We start from the raw sequence: 19,515 nt of genomic DNA, 5'->3' as shown, positions 1-19,515 counted from the left end.
GACAGACCGCTCCCGTGCCAGGTTGATGTCAATCCAGTGACTCCTGTACCATCCGTGCCGGGTTGGTGTTGAGCGCGCAACTCAACCTCATAAAAAAACACTGCCACCTCCAGTTTAAATTCCCACGTGGAATATTGTGGAGGATCAAATACCCAAACCCAGTACAGCCCCTACTTGTCCCATTTAACCTGTCTCAGTGCGGTGGAGTTTCGGACCTGGGGAATTCAGTGCGGTGCTCTTTAGGACCCAGTGGACCTCGGGAGCCGGCGGAGGTCGGGACCCACCACCTGCAGTGTTTCTGTTCCATTGATGGGAAGCGATCGTGATTGAAAATAAAGTGGAAATAATAAAGCATTTGGAAAGAGTTGAAACGCCACTGGTCATTGGAAAAGTGTTAGGCTACAGTCGGTCAATGATCGGAATAATTTTAAAGGATAAAGTGCTAATAATGGAGCATGTGAAAGGTTCTGCCCCAACAAAAGCTACAATTATTACTAAGCAACGCAGTGGTTTAATTATTGGAATACGTATGTTTCTTAAGTGTTTTATATGCATAGAAAGGTAAAATATATACCATATACTAAGACAAACATTTGCCTAACTGATGCTAAATAATACTGGATGTACTTGTTCCGACTTACATACAAATCCAACTTAAAGACAGACTGAGGAACGGAACTCGTACGTAACCTGCGGACTGCCTGTACTCCAGATGAGGCCTAATCGAAGTTTTAGGAAGCTGCAACATAACTTCCTGACCTTTGAATTCAATGCCTCGACTCATAAAGAGAGGCATGTCGTATGCCTTATTAACCACCCTATCAACCTGTGTGGCCACTTTTAGGGAGCAATGAACTTGGACCCCAAGATCCCTCTGCTCATCAACAGTTCTTCAACAAGCAAAGTAAACCCAACCCAGATAAAGATGCAAATCACAAAACTCTCACCATTTGCAATACACACACATTCTCAACACCCAACTCTGTTATTAAATACGTTAATATATTGACCCTCCCCCAGGCAAAATGGAATCTATCCAGTGCTTGTCTAAGGTAGCAACAGGGAGAAGACTACAAAGGGATACGTATCTGAGAAACATCCACAAAATGTTGGAGGAACGCGAAAGGTCAGGCAGCATCAATAGAGAGGAATAAAGAGTCAATGCTTTGGGCAGAAACCCTTCATTAGGACTGGAAGGAAAGGGGGAAGAAGCCAGAATAAGAAGGTGGGGAGAGGGAAGGAGTACAAACTAGAAGGCACAACTACTGAGAAAATGCACTTGCTGGCACATTACTGACAAACTGTATTGCAACTCTAAGGTTTAGTTTATATTGCAGTAAATTATTTTCATGAGGCTAAAGGGATTTGTGTCAGGTGCAACACAGTGAACCACAATGTTAACCCATCTGTGACCTCAGCTGAGGTGAAGTTAAGTGATATCCTTGTGCACTAAACCTGTAGTGCTGCAAGCAGAGGTGGTCATGCCAGAAGCAGCCTGTCAAGCTGATTTAATGATTTGCAGGTTAGGGCTACACATACTCCATCAGTTGCTAACCACAAGCTCTGCTATGGTTACCAGATCAAAAAAGTTTTTGTAACTAGATTCTTAAGAGCAGTCGAAATAAAAACACTTATCTGCAAATATTTCAACCATTCAACGAATACTCAAAACTCTGTCTTAGCCCAGAGCTACACCAGTGTCCAGATATCCAACAGAAAAAGACAATTTTTAAAGTGTTTGTGTAATATACCCTCCCCTCCTACAATGCCAATAAACAGGCCTCTTGCTTTGGTTCCTTGCAAAATTTTATGGATAATGATTAGAACTGTCAGTGTAAACGTTTCTTCTGAGCGTCAAAGAAATAGGCCATATGGCTCACAGGTCTCTTCAAACAATCCTCTTTCATCAAACATTTAACCTGTGTGTGTGTGTGTGTGTGTGCAGCTTTTTTCTCTGTTGTTTATGGCCTGGCCAAAAATCCAATTGACAGAACATGCAGATTTTACGGAATTTCAGCTGAATTCTGCTAACATTTAGGTCTTTTCTCTTTGGAAAATTGAAGTGATAAGAGGCATAGTTAGAGACTTTTTCCCAGTGCAGAATTGGCTAATACGAGGGGCTATAATTGTAAGGGCATTATACATATTGGGGGGGGGGGGGATGTCAGTGTAGGTTTGGCACACAGAGTGATGGGTGTAGTGATCGCCTTGCCAGAGATTGTGGTAAAGGCAGATACATTAGGGGCATTTAAAAGACTCTTAGACAGGCACATGGATAAAGTTAAAATGGAAGTTTGTGTAAGCAGGAATGATTAGGACCTGAGAGTAGGTTAAAAGGTCGGCACAACATTAGAACATAGAAATCTACAGCACATTACAGGCCCTTCGGCCCACAATGTAACCTATTCTAGAGACTGCCTAGAATTTCCCTAGCACATAGCCCTCTATTTTTCGAAGCTCTATGTACTTATCTAAGAGGCTCTTAAAAGACCCTATTGTATCTGATTCCACCACCACCACCAGCAGTGCATTCCACACACCCACCACTCTGTGTAAAACACTTACCCCTGACATGCCCTTGGTACCTATTTCCAAACACCTTAAAACTATGCCCCTCATGTTAGCCATTTCAGCCTGGGGAAAATGCCGCTGGCGAGCCGCACAATCAATGCCGCTCATCATCTTTATACACCTCTATCAGGTCAGCTTTCATCCTCCATCGCTCCAAGGAGAAAAGGCCAAGTACACTCAACCTATTCTCATAAGGTACGCCAATCCAGGCAACATTTTGGGTTGAAGGGCCTGTGCTGTGCTGTAATGTTCTAGCTCCTAATAATTAATGTCAATTGAATTGATTGTCTGCCAACTACTTTCCATCCATGGCGATTTCTTTTCAACTCTCAGCTATAATACAATCAGTGTTACATTTTGTCGATTTCTTGTTTCAACTTAATCCCCGTTCAAACGTACAATGAAAATAACATATGTAAACAGTCACATTGTAGTTACACAATACAACCATTGGTGATGCTGCAGCTCATCCTTACATCAATCAAGCAGCACACACAAAACGCTGGTGGAACGCAGCAGGCCAGGCCGCATCTATAGGAAGAAGTACAGTCGACGTTTCGGGCCGAGACCCTTTGTCAAGACGTCAATCAATGTGTCTTTGGAATGTGGGAAGAAACCAGAGCAAATGGGAAAAACACGCAGTCATAGGGAGAACAAACAAACTCCACACAGACGGCACCAGGACTGCACTCCGAATTCCCATGCCACAGCTGTAATAGCATCACACTAACCACTACACTACTGTGGTGCCCCATTAATATTAAGTTTCCATTTAAGAGTAAAGGCAGGACTTTATAACACAGTATTTATTTATTTAGAGAAACAGCACAGAACAGGCCCCACTGACCCCTCGAGCCGTTTGCCTAGCGACCCCCAACAAACCCAATTAACCCTACACTAATCACGGTACGTCTTTGGACTGTCAGTGTAAAGCAGAGAACCCGGAGAAAACTCAGGGAGAATGTACATTCTCCTTGCAGATGATGTCAAAACTGAACTGTGAACTCTGACACCCCTGTAAAACTGAGCTGTAATAGGGCCATGTTAACCGCTACACTACAGAACCATTACTGCTGATCCAATTACCCCTCGATTCCTGATAAACTGGGCCCTATGCCCAATTTTAAACTGGACATTAACTGGTCCAATACACAGAGAAGATTTATTTTACAAGTAGAGGCAAAAATATCTCAAGAAGCTTTTAAGGGGAACAGAACTGGCAATGCTTAAACACATACAGACAGCAGATGATATAGGGTATTGGTCAGACCACACGAGTATTGTGAGCAGATTTGGGCCCCGTATCTAAGAAAGGAAGTGCTGACCATGGAAAGGCTCCAGAGGAGGCCCACAAGAATGATCCTGGGATGAAAGGGTTAACATATGAGATGCATCTGGGGACTCTGGGCCTGTACTTGCTGGAGCTTAGAAGAATGAGGGAGAATCTTATTCATACCTACCAAAATATTGAAAGGTCCAGAGAGAGTAGGTGGGAAGAGGATGTTTCCAATAGTGGAAGAGTCTAGAACCAAAGGGCACAGACTCAGAATAAAAGGATGTCGCATTAGAACAGAGATGAGGTGGAATTTCTTTAGCCGGATGGTGGTGAATCTGTGGAATTCATTGCCACAGAAGGCTGTTGAGGCCAAGCCATTGGGTATACTTAAAGCAGAGGTCAATAGATTCTTGATTAGTCTGGATGTCAAAGGTTACAGAGAGAAGGCAGGAGAATGGGGTTGAGAGGGATAATAAATCAGCAATGATGTTAAGATAGAGCAGACTCGATGGGCCGAAGAGCCTAATATTTTTATTTAGAGATACAACAGAGACCACACTGCCCAGCAACCAACTGATCTAATCTTAGTCTAATCACCGGGACAATTTACAATGACCAATTAACCTATCAGATAGTAGGTCTTTGGACTATGGGAGGAAACAAGAGCAACAGCAAGAAAACCATGCGCATACACGAGAAATGTACAAACTTTCTCACAGAGGATGCCGGAATTGAACTCCGAACTCTGATACCCCAAACTGTAATAGAGTCCTGCTGACTGCTACACTGCCATGTTGCTCTGATACACGTTACTATAAAAATGCAGGATCCTTATTCTTCAGAATGAAGATGTTCCTTTTTTGCTAAAGTAACACAGCTGGACATTTTCATAACACTACAACAAGAGCACGGGTAAAGATTCATCGTATAGTGTCATCAGGCTGCTTCTCGAGCTGATCTCTCCTGACCCATGTTCCACAGCGTGATAGTTTCCTTCAGAGAGCCCAGTTACAGCAAGCACACTTTTCCGTTAATTGGGGTTATGTTGGTAAACAAGTATGTGGCCAGCATCAGAACAAAACACCAGACAGCATTCTGGCTCACTCCTTCAGTGAGAAAGTCAGCAACAGCATCAGAATCTGAATCAGATTCTCAATTAGAATCAGAATCAGTTTTGATATTTATTTGTTGGTTTATTTGTTGATTTATTTATTGAGATATAGCATGAACCAGGCCCTTCCAGCCCGATTTTACCCTGGCCTAATCACTGGACAATTTACCACAACCAATGAACCTACCAACTGTCTTTGGATTGTGGGAGGAAACCGGAATAGCTGGAAGAAACACACACACACACACACACACACACACACACCCACCACACACACACACCACACATACACACACACACACACACACACACACACACACACACACACACACACACACACACACACACCACACATACACACACACACACACACACACCCCCACACCACACACACACCACACACACATCCTCATACCCACCACACACACACACACACACACTCATACCCACCACACACACACCACACACACACACACTCACTCACTCACTCACTCACTCACTAGGCAGCAGTAGGAATTGAACGTGGGGTGCCTGTACTGTAAAGCGTTGTGCTAACCACTTCGATACTGTGAATACAACATGAAATTTGTTATTTTGTGGCAGCAGTACAAAATCAAATATCACCTCTTCCATTTTTCTCATTTCTTTTCCGATCAGTGCAAGAACACTTCCTCATTTCACAAGCACCAACTCAAAGCAAGCTGTTTCACAGCAGAATGAAATTAAATCATTCCGACTGCCTAAAGTTACACGACAAATTCAATTTACCTCCATTGACAGCAACCTGCAAAGGCAAAGAGCTTAACAGAAGGACATTGTGATCCAGATTTCAAATGTAATGATCACAGTTATTTTATCCTTATTCCTGTAGGCCAGGTCACAAAGTATTAGTGACTTCAGAGCACCTCTCAAGCTTTGACTAATCAATCAAACGGACCCGACAAACTGAAATATAAAATTCCTCTTTTCTTGCCCTACTTTTTTATTTTGGTATATTTCTTATTGTACTGAGAACCACAACATTCAGAAGAAATCGCACCACTCACAACACCCCCCCCCCCTTACACCAGTGCACAGCAGTAAAATCTTCAAACTCCTGGGAGTACACATCACACACAACCCTTCACGGTCCCAGAACACATCCTACACCATCAAGAAAGCTCACAAATGCCTCTACTTTCTGAGGAGGCTGAAGAGAGCTGGACTTTGCACATCCATACTCATGTCATTGCACAGATGTGCAGTAGAGAGCAGCCTAACAAGCTGCCTCACTGCTTGGAACAGGAACTGCACTGTGGTGGAAGGACAGCTCTACAATAGGTAGTCAAAACTGCTCAACGCACCACCAGCCCCAACCTACCCCTCCATCACTGACATACATACCGTAAGCTAAGGTAAAGGGCCAGTAGCATCATGAATGATCCCACCCACCCTGCTCACAGGTTGTTTGGCCCACTCCCATCGGGGTTGAGGCTACGTAGCATCCACGTCAGGACCAACACTCAAAAACAGCTCCTTTCCCCAAACAGTAAGGCTGATCAACACCTGCACCCCACTAAACCACCACAACTTTATTACTTCCTGTCAGTCACAATGACAGTTAAATCTGTGCAATTCTTCTCGTGATGTGAATTACACAAAGAAATCTTTGTGGGAGAGCAGTTGCACTGGGGCAGTTCCACTCTCTCGACTCAGTAGTCTGGGTTTAGTGATACGACTTGTCATCATAACTGGGGTCTTCCTCAGTTGCAATGGCCGACCATTACTTCTGTCCCTTGGCATACCCTTCGCTTTCCATGAAGCATTGAAGAACCACCTTCCTAGCCGTTGGATCACAATAATAATGAAGTGTACAAGATACAACAATAGCAGAATGCAGAATAAAGCTTACCAGCTACAGAGAAAGTGCAGGACATGTATATCATAGGGTGCAAGGTCATAACAAGGCAGATTGTGAAGCTTCTTTAGTGTCATTGGAGCAAACAAGATGAGCATTTTTCCTTAACTCTCCTGATATGCCCTATAGATGGCTTTGGAAAGTCCAAAAGGACATCATTTATCACTAGGATCCATCCACTGACCTACTCTTGTAGCCTGGTACTTAAGTTCCTGGTTAACCTTATCCTACAGGAAGCTAATGGTCAGGGACACTGTGATGGTAACACCCATTGAGTGGAAAGACCATAAGACATAGGAGCAGAATTAGCCACTCAGCCCAACCATTCTGATTTATTATCCCTCTGAACCCCATTCTCCTGCCTCTCTCCATAACCTTTGATGCCCTCACTAATCAAGAACCTATCAAACCCCTCTTTAAATATATCCTATTTCTTGGTTTCCTCCTCATCTCTGTTCTGAAGGGACATCCTTCTATTCTGAGGCTGTGCCTTCTGGTCCTAGCCTTACCCACTTTTGAAAACATCCTCTCCATGTGCAGATTGGAGCATGAATGTTGATCGCAAGTCCAGGAGTCAGATTCAGATTTAGATTCAGATTATTGTCATTTAGAAACCACAAATGCAATGCAGTTAAAAAATGAGACAACGTTCCTCCAGAATAATATCACAAAAATACATGACAAAACAGACTACACCAGAAAATCCACATAACGCTTGGCAATCCCCAATCCAGAGTCCGGAGAGGCTGCTACATATTAATATCGCACTACCGTCTTAGCGCATTCCCCAGAAAGGAGCTCCAATCCCATCAGACAAACAAGACCAAAAACTAAAGCTACAAGACCTGCACAAAACCACATAGTTACAACATATAGTTACAACAGTGCAAACAATAGCACAATTGATTAAAAAAACAGACCATGGGCACAGTAAAAATAGTCCAAAGATGTTAAAAGACTATAAGTTCGAAAGAAACCACCACACAGTTTCCACAGGTCCTCAAGGATCCCCGATTGACTCGTCATCCCACACTGGTGGCAGAAGGGAATACCCCCACTATGGACTTCCACGGCACCGCCCGACTCAGCCTCGCAGATGCAGCACACATCGAAAGCAACCTGACTGCAGCGGACTCTGAGTCCGTCAAACCTCCGAGCCTCTGACTTTCAGCACAGCTTCTCCGAGCACCAACCTCTGCTGAGCATATTAAGATGACCCCGCCAACGGCCATCAGCAACGTGACCCCAAGGACTGGGGGCCTGTCTTCCCAGCAGAGACCCGGACCTCACAGCAGCAGCAATGATGAAGAAGGTCTTCCTGGAGATTTTCAGATGTTCCTCTGTGCTCCCACGTCCGTTTTTCATCCGATTATGATTGCGCATGGCACCCCACTTCACAAATAACAGATAATCAGCTCTGGAGTGGCCGTTGCAAGCTGCGTCGTGCCGCCATCTTGGATTCAATCTTTGAGTTGAAGCCCAATGGTCAAAAGCTGGATCCTGGAGACCCGTCCTGTAGACTGGAGGCTTGTCTTGGAGGGAGGATGGAGGGAGGAATGGGGCTTGTTTTGTTGCTTGTTATGTTCAGTGGTGTTCTTCACATGTTGTGGCCATGCTATTTTGGTGCTGGAATGTGTGGTGACACTTGCAAACTGACCCCAGCACATCTTTGGGTGTGTTGGTTGTTAATGTAAACACATTTCACTGTATACATGCGATAGATAAATCTGAATCTGAAGTTACTGGGCTAGGTATTCTGGTAAACCAGGATTTAAAAGCACTTGCCACTGACTTTCTCATGGAGAAGTGGTGTGAACTTTACTGCTGTGGGCACCTCTGAGATGGATCACAGAAACCCAGCACAGCTGACATAATCAATCTAATGTTGCAGCCTATCACCTTGAAGATTTGTAGCAGACCAGCTAATAGATCTCGCTGCATTATCAAGTACCTTCGCTCCATCTGCACCAAAAGGCCTGCAATCCCAGTGGCGAGTTATTATAAATTGAACGCCCAACCTGACATGTTGGTCCATGGCTTCCTCACTGTTGTGGCTTCCATCTTACTTCTGCTCTTCTCACCTGCTCATCACGTCAATCTGGTGCCTCTTCCCCCTCCTCCCTCCCTTTCTACCATGGTCCACTCTCCTATCAGATTCTTCCTTCTTCAGCCCTTTAAGCTTTCCTCCCAGCTTCTCACTTCATCCTCCCTTTCCCACACACCAAACTTCCCCCTCACCTACTACCTTGAACTATTTCTCCTCTTCCCCCCTCCCCAACCCACTTTCTGATTCTGGCTTCTTCACCCTCTCCCCTTTCTTGCCAATCTTCATAATGGGTCTTAGCGTGAAATGTCAACTATTTATTCATTTCCATAGATACTGCCTGACCTGCTGAGTTCCTCCTGCATTTTGTGTGTGTTACTACAAATTTCTCTCTCTCATCTTTGTAGAAACAAACAATGATGACAGGTCACATACATGCATCTAAGGAAGATATTGAAATATCAAAATTTAGAAACATTTTTTTTCAAAGGACCTATGGAACTTTTCTCTGGAAAAGAGAAAAGATTTCCATGTGTGTATCTATCTTTTCAGGGTCACAGAGGCTGCTCAGCACTAAATATGACTTTGATCAAATGCTCAGAAACTTACCTCACTCAACAAGGGTCAACGTTTCCACAGCTTTTTGTTTTGTAGAGGTGGGTGGATTAAAAACCAATGTTTTTGAATTTGCTAATTCCACCTCCAGTGAAGACTGAAAGAGGGGACTCAGAATCAGGTTTAATATCGTCAGCGTATGTCATGAAATTTGTTAACTTTGTGGCAGCAGTACAATACATAATAATAAAGAGAAAAATACTGTGAATTTTAGTAAGTACATTTTAGTAGTAGTGAGGTAGTGTTCATGGGCTCAATGCTCATTCTGAAATTGAATAGCAGAGGGAAAGAAGCTCTTCCTAAATCACTGAGTCTGTGTCTTCAGGCTTCTGTACCTCCGGCCTGATGGTAGCAACGGGAAAAAGGCATGACCTGGATGATAAGGGTCCTTAATGATGGACACCGCCTTTCTGAGGCATTGTTCCTTGAAGAAGATCTGGATACTGTGAGAAACTCCCCAGTTTCTGCATTCAACTGAGATTGCCAGCAGTTTCACTAAACACCGACTGCATTGTACCCATGTGCACCAGCCTATGTGGAAATAACTAACAGGTCATAGGCTGCGAGGAACAGGGGTAATGTTTGAAGTTGTCGGAATCTAACTGTTTCTCTCTTTACAGATGCTGCTTGACCTCTGAGTATGTGCAGCACTTTTTAAATTTCAGATTTCTAGTACTTTCATTTCAGGTACAAGTCAGCAATCTACTTACCAACATAAACGGAGAAACAAGAAAGCAATATATAGCCTATATCAAGGATAAAATGTCCTGAAAGAATTAGATGGAGTGGGTAAGGAGAGGGTGGTTCAAAGTCAAAAAGTCAAACGTAAATTTTACTCTCAAATTATTCTGGAGTTAGGGTATATGTATAGCAAATATTAATTTCACCAGCAACCAATCTTCAGATTTGATGTGGACTATGGATTAAATTTAAAATGCAGCCCTGTAGTTTTCCTGGTACTGTGGACTGGAATTGATATCAAACAAGACAATGCTGATTAACATTCATTTTGGGTGTCTGGAGTGTGGGTGCAAAAAAGGAGTTGTGAAACTATACGTAATTCAAAGGAAGCATTGTAAATATCTTAGACGTATAGAACTGTCCTGCAGTTACCTTTAATCTTAGTATATATCATTTTTTATTGGGTCGAGATGCCTCTTCCTCCAAGAGTGTCTCAATATGATGCCTGCTGCTCATTTTTGTTGAATAAAACACTTCTGCATCCACTAGCTGTAGTGTCTCTCCAGTGACCTTGTTCACGACACATCTGTACATTTATGTCACCAAATACAACCCTGAGACTCATTTTCCTGCAGGCATACTCAGCAAATCTACAGAACAGTAACAATAACAGGACCAATGAAAGAACAACCAGAGTGCAGAAGTTAACAAACTGTACAAATGCAAACATAAATACATATCAATATATGAAGAGAACATGAGATAAAGAGATAAAGAGTCCTTAAAGTAAGATAATTGGTTGTAAGAACATTTCAAAGATAGAGCAAGTAAGTATCCCGTTTTATTCAAGAGATTGATAGTTGAGGGGTAGAGACTATTCTTAAACCTGGTGGTGCAAGCCCTGAGGCTCTTGTACCTTCTACCTGATGGCAGCAGCGAAAAGACAGCATGACCTGGGTGGTGGGGATCTCTGATAATGGATGTTGTTTTCCTATGACATTGAATAATATAGAGGTGTTCAATTGTTGGAAGGGCTTTACTGGGTATATTGGGCCAAATCTACTACCTTTTGCAGATTTTCCAATCAAAGGCAATGGTGTTTCCATACCAGCTCATAAGGCCGCCAGTCAATATACTCACTACTACACATCAATAGAAGTTTGTCAAAGTTTCAGATGTCATGCTGAAGCTCCGCAGATGCCTAAGAAAGTAAAGGTTTTATTAGTAGGAAAGTCTATGATCTGAGGGCTGATGCAGGGATACACATGGCTGCAGAATTAGGCCATTTGATCCATCAAGTCTGCTCCTCTTTTCAATCACTGTTTTCAATCCTGTTCTCTTGCCTTGCCAATGTAACTCTTAACCCACTTACCAAACAAATCATCTTAAATATACCCAATGACTTGGCCTTCACAGCACTCTGGGGCAACGCATTCCACAGATTTGCCATCTGAAGGGCACAAGTATATACGAGAGAGAAATATTTAGAGGGTATTAATAGAGGGATGTCATTTTAGATCAGAGATGAGGAGGAATTTCTTTAGACTGAGAGTGCCAAATCTGTGGAATTCATTGCCACTGGAGGATGTGGAGGCCAACTCACTGGGTATATTTAAGGCAGAAGTTCATAGATTCTTTATTAGTTCAGGGCACGAAGGGATATGAGAGAAGACTGGGTTTGAGAAGGAAAGTGGATCAGCCATGATGAAATGGTGGAGCAGACTCGATGGGCCAAATGGCCTAATTCTGTTCCTATATTTTATGGTATCTGGAGGCAGGTTTCTCACACAGAGAATGTGCTGATGGTAGGTCCAATTATAATATTTAAAAAACGTTTGGACTGGTAAGGTTGAGAGGGATATGGGCCAAACAGCGGTAATGGGACTAGCTCAGGTCAGCGCGGATGAGATGAGCTGAAAGCCCTGCTGCCACGCCGTACAAGTCTATGTCTCTAACTCAACACATGGATGCCCATCAAGAACCCGAAGCCCTAAAATGTGGCTGCTTTAAGATCTTTAAACAATCTGTAATAATGGATTGAGTTGCTTGGTTATTTTAAGAACAAGGTCATCATGCTATTTTTTAGTGAAAACAGTCTGTCAGTCTAAGCAGCCAAATGTCCCACGTTCTGTATCAGGCAGACTGACCTGCCAAGGAGACACGCAGGACAGTGATTGTGCTCCTAGGCAGGTTAAATCAGTGACTTCTGCGACTCAACCTTAATTCACCATGTCGCATTTCAACAGAGCAAACGTATGCCGAGAGAAAGTGGGGAAGAAACAGAAAGTGACAGGCAGACAGAGACAGAGAGAAAAAGAGAGAGCACGCAGAGAGAGAAAGAGAGCGCAGAGAGAGAGAGAGAGAGAGAGAGAGGGAATCAGAATCAGGTTTATTATCACCGGCATGTGACGTGAAATTTGTTAACTTAGCAGCAGCAGTTCAATGCAATACATAATCCAGAAGAGAGAAAATAATAATAAAATAAAACATGATAATAAATAAGTAAATTGATTACATGTATTGAATAGATTTTTTTAAATGTGCAAAAAACAGAAATACTGTATATTAAAAAAAAAGTGAGGTAGTGTTTAAGGGATCAATGTCCATTCAGGAATCAGATGGCAGAGGGGAAGAAGGTGTTCCTGAATCGCTGAGTGTGTGCCTTCAGGCTTCTGTATCTCCTACCTGATGGTAACAGTGAGAAAAGGTCATGCCCTGGGTGCTGGAGGTCCTTAATAATGGACGCTGCCTTTCTGAGACACCGCTCCCTAAAGATGTCCTGGGTATTTTGTAGGCCAGTGCCCAAGATGGAGCTGACTAGATTTACAACTTTCTACAGCTTCTTTTGGTCCTGTGCAGTAGCCCCTCCATACCAGACAGTGATGCAGCCTGTCAGAATGCTCTCCATGATACAACTGAAAGAGAGTGTGCAGAGGGGAGAAAGAATGCAGTAGCAGAGAGATTGCAGAGGCAGACAGAGTGAAGAAAGAGAGAAAGAGAAAGAAAGAGAAGAGGGAAAGAGAGAGCCAGTGGGGAGGGAGGGGGGGGAGAGAGAGAGAGAGAGAGAGAAAGCACACAGAGGTAAAAAAGAGAAAGAGAGCACACAGAGGTTGAGAGAGGAAGAGAGAGAGCAGAGAGAGAGAGAAAATGCAGAAGCAGAGAGAGACAGCAACGGCAGAGAGCGTGTGTTTGTGGGTATGTGGAAAGGGGGAATAGCTTGTTTTGCTGCTGTTGACCTGTGTTGTTCTATTGCTACTTGTGATGCTGTGTTGTTGTGCGCTGTGTTGTGTTGTGCATTGTGTTGTGTGTTGTGCGTTGTGTTGTGTGTTATGTTGCTGTGTTGTTGTGTTGTGTTCCTGTGTTGTGTGTTGTGTTGCTGTGTTGCTGTGTTGTGTTGTGTGTTGTTGTGTTGTGTTGTGTTGTGTTGTGCATTGTGTTGTATGTTGTGCGTTGTGTTGTGTGTTTGTTGCTGTGTTGTGTTGCTGTGTTGTGTGTTGTGTTGTGTGTTGTGTTGTGTTGTGTGTTGTGTTGTGTGTTGTGTTGTGTTGTGTTGTGTTGTGTTGCTGTGTTGTTGTGTGTTGTGTTGTGTTGAACTTTGTGGGCATGCTATGTTGGCACCAGAGTATATAACCATACTTGTGGGCTGCTCCCAGCATATCCTTAGGTGTCTTGGTACAGGTGACAACAATAATAAACCAAACCAAATGAACAAGTCTGTCTTTTCAAACACTGAGATCACCTGCCTGTACTTATGGAGGAGGAAAACAGCCTAACTGGCACAGTTGTGTAGTGGTCAGCATAGCACTTCTTAGTAGCAGCAACCCGGGTTCAATTCTGCCGCTGGCTATAAACACCTGCATTCTACACGTTCCCTTTCTCTTTCCAAGTAAACCGACTCTGTTCCTGCTGCTGCCTGCAAGGGGTTTGTACCATCCCCGTGGGTCTCCTCTGGGTGCTCTGGTTTCCTTCCACATTCAGAAGACGTAGTAGGTTAATTGGCTGCTGTAAGTTGCCCTGTGATTAGGCTGGGGTTAAGTAGGTGAGTGTGCTGCAGGGCAGTGCAGCGTGAAGTGCCGGAAGGGCCTGTTCCACACTGTATGTCAATAAATAAAGACATCAGGGAATGGCAGAGACCACAAAATTAACCACTTCCCACAAGAGGTGATGACCTGATACACACGTACAAGATGATGAGGCACAGATCGACAGCACAGCCAGAGATTTTTTCACATGGTGGATATGCCCAATATGAGGGGCATAATTTTAAGGTGAGTGGAGGAAATTATGGGGGGGGGGGACAGATATCAAAGGTAGGTTTCCTTGTTTGACACAGGGAGTGGTGGGTGAGTGGAACCAATGTGCTTTTGCTCATTGGTTATTTGTCAGTCTTTGTAGTTTTTCATTGATTCTACTGTGTTTCTTTGCTCCACTGTGAATGCCTGCAAATGAATCTCAGGGTAGTATTTGTTGACGTACAATCATTTGATAATAAATTTACTTTGAACGTCCTGGTGATCCTGGAGGCAAATTCATAACGGGCACTTAGGAAAATCTCAGATAGGCACATGGATGATGGAGAAATGGAGGCTGTGTAGGAGAAAGGGATTAGACTGAACTTAGAGTAGGTTAAAAGGTCAGCACAACATTATGGGCCAAAGAGACTGTACTGCGTTGCAATCTTCTAATCCAGCTTGGCACCATAGAAACATAGAAAACCTACAGCACAATACAGACCCCTCGGCCCACAAAGCTGTGCCAAACATGTCCCTACCTTAGAAATTACTAGGCTTACCCATAGCCCTCTATTTTACTAAGCTCCATGTACCTATCAAAAAGTCTCTTAAAAGACCCTATCGTATCCACCTCCACCACCGTTACCAGCAGGCAATTCCACGCACTCACCACTCTCTGAGTAAAAAAACTTACCCCTGGCATCTCCTCTGTACCTACTCCCCAACACCTTAAACCTGTGTCCTCTTGTGGCAACCATTTCAGCCCTAGGAAAAAGCCTCTGACTATCCACACAATCAATGCCTCTCATCATCTTGTACACCTCTATCAGGTCACCTCTAATCCTCCTTCGCTCCAAGGAGAAAAGGCCGAGTTCACTCAACTGATTCTCATAAGGCATGCTCTCCAATCCAGGTAATATCCTTCTAAATCTCCTCTGCACCCTTTCTATGGTTTCCACATCCTTCCTGTAGTGAGGCGACCAGAACTGAGCACAGTACTCCAAGCGGGGTCTGACCAGGGACCTATATAAATGTAACATTACCTCTCAGCTCCTAAATTCAATTCCATGATTGATGAAGGCCAATACACCATATGCCTTCTTAACCACAGTGTCAGCCTGTGCAACTGCTTTGAGTGTCCTATGGACTCGGACCCCAAGATCCCTCTGATCCTCTACACTGCCAAGAGTCTTACCATTAATACTATATGTTCATAAATCCTGCCTCTCAGGATCTTCTGCATCAACTTACCAACCACTGAGGTAAGACTCACTGGTCTATAATTTCCTGGGCTATCTCTACTCCCTTTCTTGAATAAAGGAACAACATCTGCAACCCTCCAATCCTCCGGAACCTCTCCTGTCCCCGTTGATGATGCCAGGATCATCGCCAGAGGCTCAGCAATCTCCTCCCTCGTCTCCCACAGTAGCCTGGGGTACGTTTCATCCGGTCCCAGCGACTTATCCAAATTAATGCCTTCCAAAAGCTCCAGCACATCCTCTTTCTTAATATCTACATGCTCAAGCTTTTCAGTCTGCTGCGTCATCACTACAATCATTAAGATCCTTTTCCATAGTGAATACTGAAGTAAAGTATTCATTAAGTACCTCTGCTATTTCCTTCAGTTCCATACACACATTCCCACTGTCACACTTGATAGGTCCTATTCTTTCATGTCTTATCCTCTTGCTCTTCACATACTTGTAGAATGGCTTGGGGTTTTCCTTAATTCTGCCCGCCAAGGCCTTCTCATGGCGCCTTCTGACTCTCCTAATTTCCTTCTTAGGCTCCTTCCTGTTAGCCTTATAATCTTCTACATCCCTAACATTATCTAGCTCTCTGAACCTTTTGTAAGCTTTTCTTTTCTTCTTGACTAGATTTATTACAATCATTGTACACCACAGTCCCTGTACCCTACCATAACTTCTCTGTCTCATTGGAACATACCAACCCAGAACCGCACACAAATATCCCCCAAATATTTGCCACATTTGTTCCGTACTTTTCCCTGAGAACATCCGTTTCCAATTTAAGCTCCTATTTCCTGCCTGATAGCCTCGTAATTCCCCTTACTCCAATTAAATGCTTTTCTAACTTGTCTGTTGCTATCTCTCTCCAATGCTATTGTAAAGGAGATAGAATTATGATCACTATCTCCAAAATGCTCTCCCACTGAGAGATCTGACACCTGACCAGGTTCATTTCCCAATACCAAATCAAGTACAACCTCTCCTCTTGTAGGCTTATCTACATACTGTGTCAAGAAACCTTCCTGAACACACCTAACAAACTCCACTCCATCTAAACCCCTCGCCCTAGGGAGATGCCAATCGATATTTGGGAAATTAAGATCTCCCATCATGACAACTTTGCTATTAGTGAACAGCAGAACGCACACCCTGATGATCTGTTTATTGTCACCTGTGATTTTAACCACGCGAACCTTAAGTCAGTGCTCCCCAAATTCCATCAGTATGTGGACTTTGCAACGGGGGGGAGAATGCATTGGACCTGGGTTACACAAACATTTCCAACGCATACCGGGCAGAGCCCCGCCCCCACCTCGGATACTCAGACCACATCTTTTTTATGCTAATCCCAGCATACAGACCGCTCGTCAGGTGCTCCAGACCGGTTCAGAAGCAGGTGAAAACCTGGCCAGCAGGAGCCATCTCTGCTCTTCAAGACTGCTTTGAGCACACTGACTGGCACATGTTCAGGGAGGCTGCAACTGATGGCGACTCTAGCGACTACACTGCATCAGTGACCAGCTACATCAGCAAGTGCATTGATGATGTTACTCTGTCCAAGACCATCACTATACGTGCCAACCAGAAGCCATGGATGACCGCAGAGGTGCGTGCGCTGCTGAGGTCCCGCGACTCCGCCTGCAGAGCAGGTGACAAGCTTTAACAACAGCAAGGGCCAAACTGTCCTGAGCCATCAGAGGGGCAAAGCGTGCACATGCCCAGCTAATCCACAGTTACTTCCAGGTCAGCGATGACACGCGGTGCATGTGGAAGGGCATCCAGGACATCACCAATTACAAGACAACATCACCTGACTGTGAAGGTGATGCCTCCCTCCCAAATGCGCTGAATAACTTCTACACCTGGTTTGAGGCGGAAAATGACGTGGCGGCGAGGAAGTCCACCCCTCCTGCGAATGACCAGCTCCTGTGTCTCACCGTGTCCGACGTGAGAAGAACCCTGTGCAGGTTCAATCCACGGAAGGCTGCTGGACCAGACAACATCCCTGGTAGAGTGCTCGGAGGATGTGCAGACCAGTTAGCAGATGTTCTCACTGACATCTTCAACATCTCCCTGAGCAGCGCCACCATTCCAATGTGCTTCAAGGCCGCCACCATCGTCCCCGTGCCGAAGAAGTCTTCAGCGTCCTGCCTGAATGACTACCATCCCATTGCACTTACATCCATCATCATGAAGTGTTTCGAGAGGCTCATCATGAGGCATATTAAGACCCTGCTGCCCCCCTCACTGGACCCTGCAGTTTGCGTACCATCCCAACTGCTCAACAGATGACACCATTGCCACCACCCTCCACCTGGCCCTAACCCACCTGGACAAAAAAGACGCATACGTTCGGATGCTGTTCATAGACTTCAGTTCAGCATTCAACACAATCACCCCTCAGAAACTGATTGGAAAGCTGAGCCTATTGGGCCTGAACACCTCCCTCTGCAACTGGATCCTTGACTTCCTGATTGGGAGATCTCAGTCAGTCCGGATCGGGAGCAGCATCTCCAACACCATCACACTGAGCACGGGGGCTCCCCAGGGTTGTGAGCTCAGTCCACTGCTGTTCACTCTGCTGACCCACAACTGTGCTGCAACACACAGCTCGAACCATATCATCAAGTTCGCCAATGACACCACCGTAGTGGGTCTCATCAGCAAGAACGACGTCTCAGCTTACAGAGAGGAGGTGCAGCGGCTAATGGACTGGTGCAGAGCCAACAACCTGTCTCTTAATGTGAACAAAACAAAAGAGATGGTTGTTGACTTCAGGAGGGCACGGAGCGACCACTCCCCACTGAACATCGACGGCTCCTCGGTAGAGATCGTAAAGAGCACCAAATTTCTTGGTGTTCACCTGACAGAGAATCTCACCTGGTCCCTCAACACCAGCTCCATAGCAAAGAAAGCCCAGCAGCGTCTCTACTTTTTGCGAAGGCTGAGGAAAGTCCATCTCCCACCCACATCCTCATCACATTCTACAGGGGTTGCATTGAGAGCGTCCTGAGCAACTGCATCACTGCCTGGTTCAGAAATTGTACCATCTCGGATCGCAAGACCCTGCAGCAGATAGTGAGGTCAGCTGAGAAGATCATCGGGGTCTCTCTTCCCGCCATCACGGACATTTACACTACACGCTGCATCCGCAAAGGAAACAGCATTATGAAGGACCCCTTGCACCCGTCATACAATCTCTTCTCCCTCCTGCCGTCTGGGAAAAGGCTCCGAAGCATTTGGGCTCTTACGACTATATAACAGTTTCTTCCCCCAAGCTATCAGACTCCTCAATACCCAAAGCCTGAACTGACACCTTGCCCTACTGTCCTGTTTATTATTTATTGTAATGCCGGTACTGTTTTTGTGCACTTTATGCAGTCCAGTGTAGGTCTGTAGTCTAGTGTAGCTTTCTCTGTGTTTTTTTTTATTACTTAGTTCAGTCTAGTTTTTGTACTGTGTCATGTAAACCATGGTCCGGAAAAACGTTGTCTCATTTTTACTATGCACTGTACCAGCAGTTATGGGCGAAATGACAATAAAAGTTGACGACTTGATTATTACACCTTTCCGCGATCTGTTTCCCTATCTGGTCCTCAATATCCCACCTTGACTAGAAGAGGTCTTGACCCTTGACCATATCGCTCTCTGCTCCAAGTCCTGTGTCGTAGAAGCCCTGGTTACACTCTTTTCCCACATTTTGAGCACTGCCCAGCTAAATGCATTGCACAGAAACATTCAGAATCTTCTTAGAGCCACCGAGAAGGCTTCAGAGTCCCCTGTTGCAGGAAGTAGTAACTTGCCACATAACAAGTGCAGGATGAAAGGATGAAGTGAG

At 44.6% G+C, this 19,515-nt stretch overlaps 1 protein-coding gene across 2 annotated transcripts in view; it reads right to left on the bottom strand.

The window, feature by feature from the left end:
- The window catches only part of camk2g2 (calcium/calmodulin-dependent protein kinase (CaM kinase) II gamma 2), a 468,766-nt gene that overhangs the window by 315,555 nt on the left and 133,696 nt on the right, over positions 1 to 19,515 (bottom strand). The window lies entirely within an intron of this gene.

Source organism: Hypanus sabinus, chromosome 21 (assembly GCF_030144855.1).
Source record: "Hypanus sabinus isolate sHypSab1 chromosome 21, sHypSab1.hap1, whole genome shotgun sequence".
NCBI lineage: Eukaryota > Metazoa > Chordata > Chondrichthyes > Myliobatiformes > Dasyatidae > Hypanus > Hypanus sabinus.
This window is presented reverse-complemented; position numbering and strand designations above follow the sequence as displayed.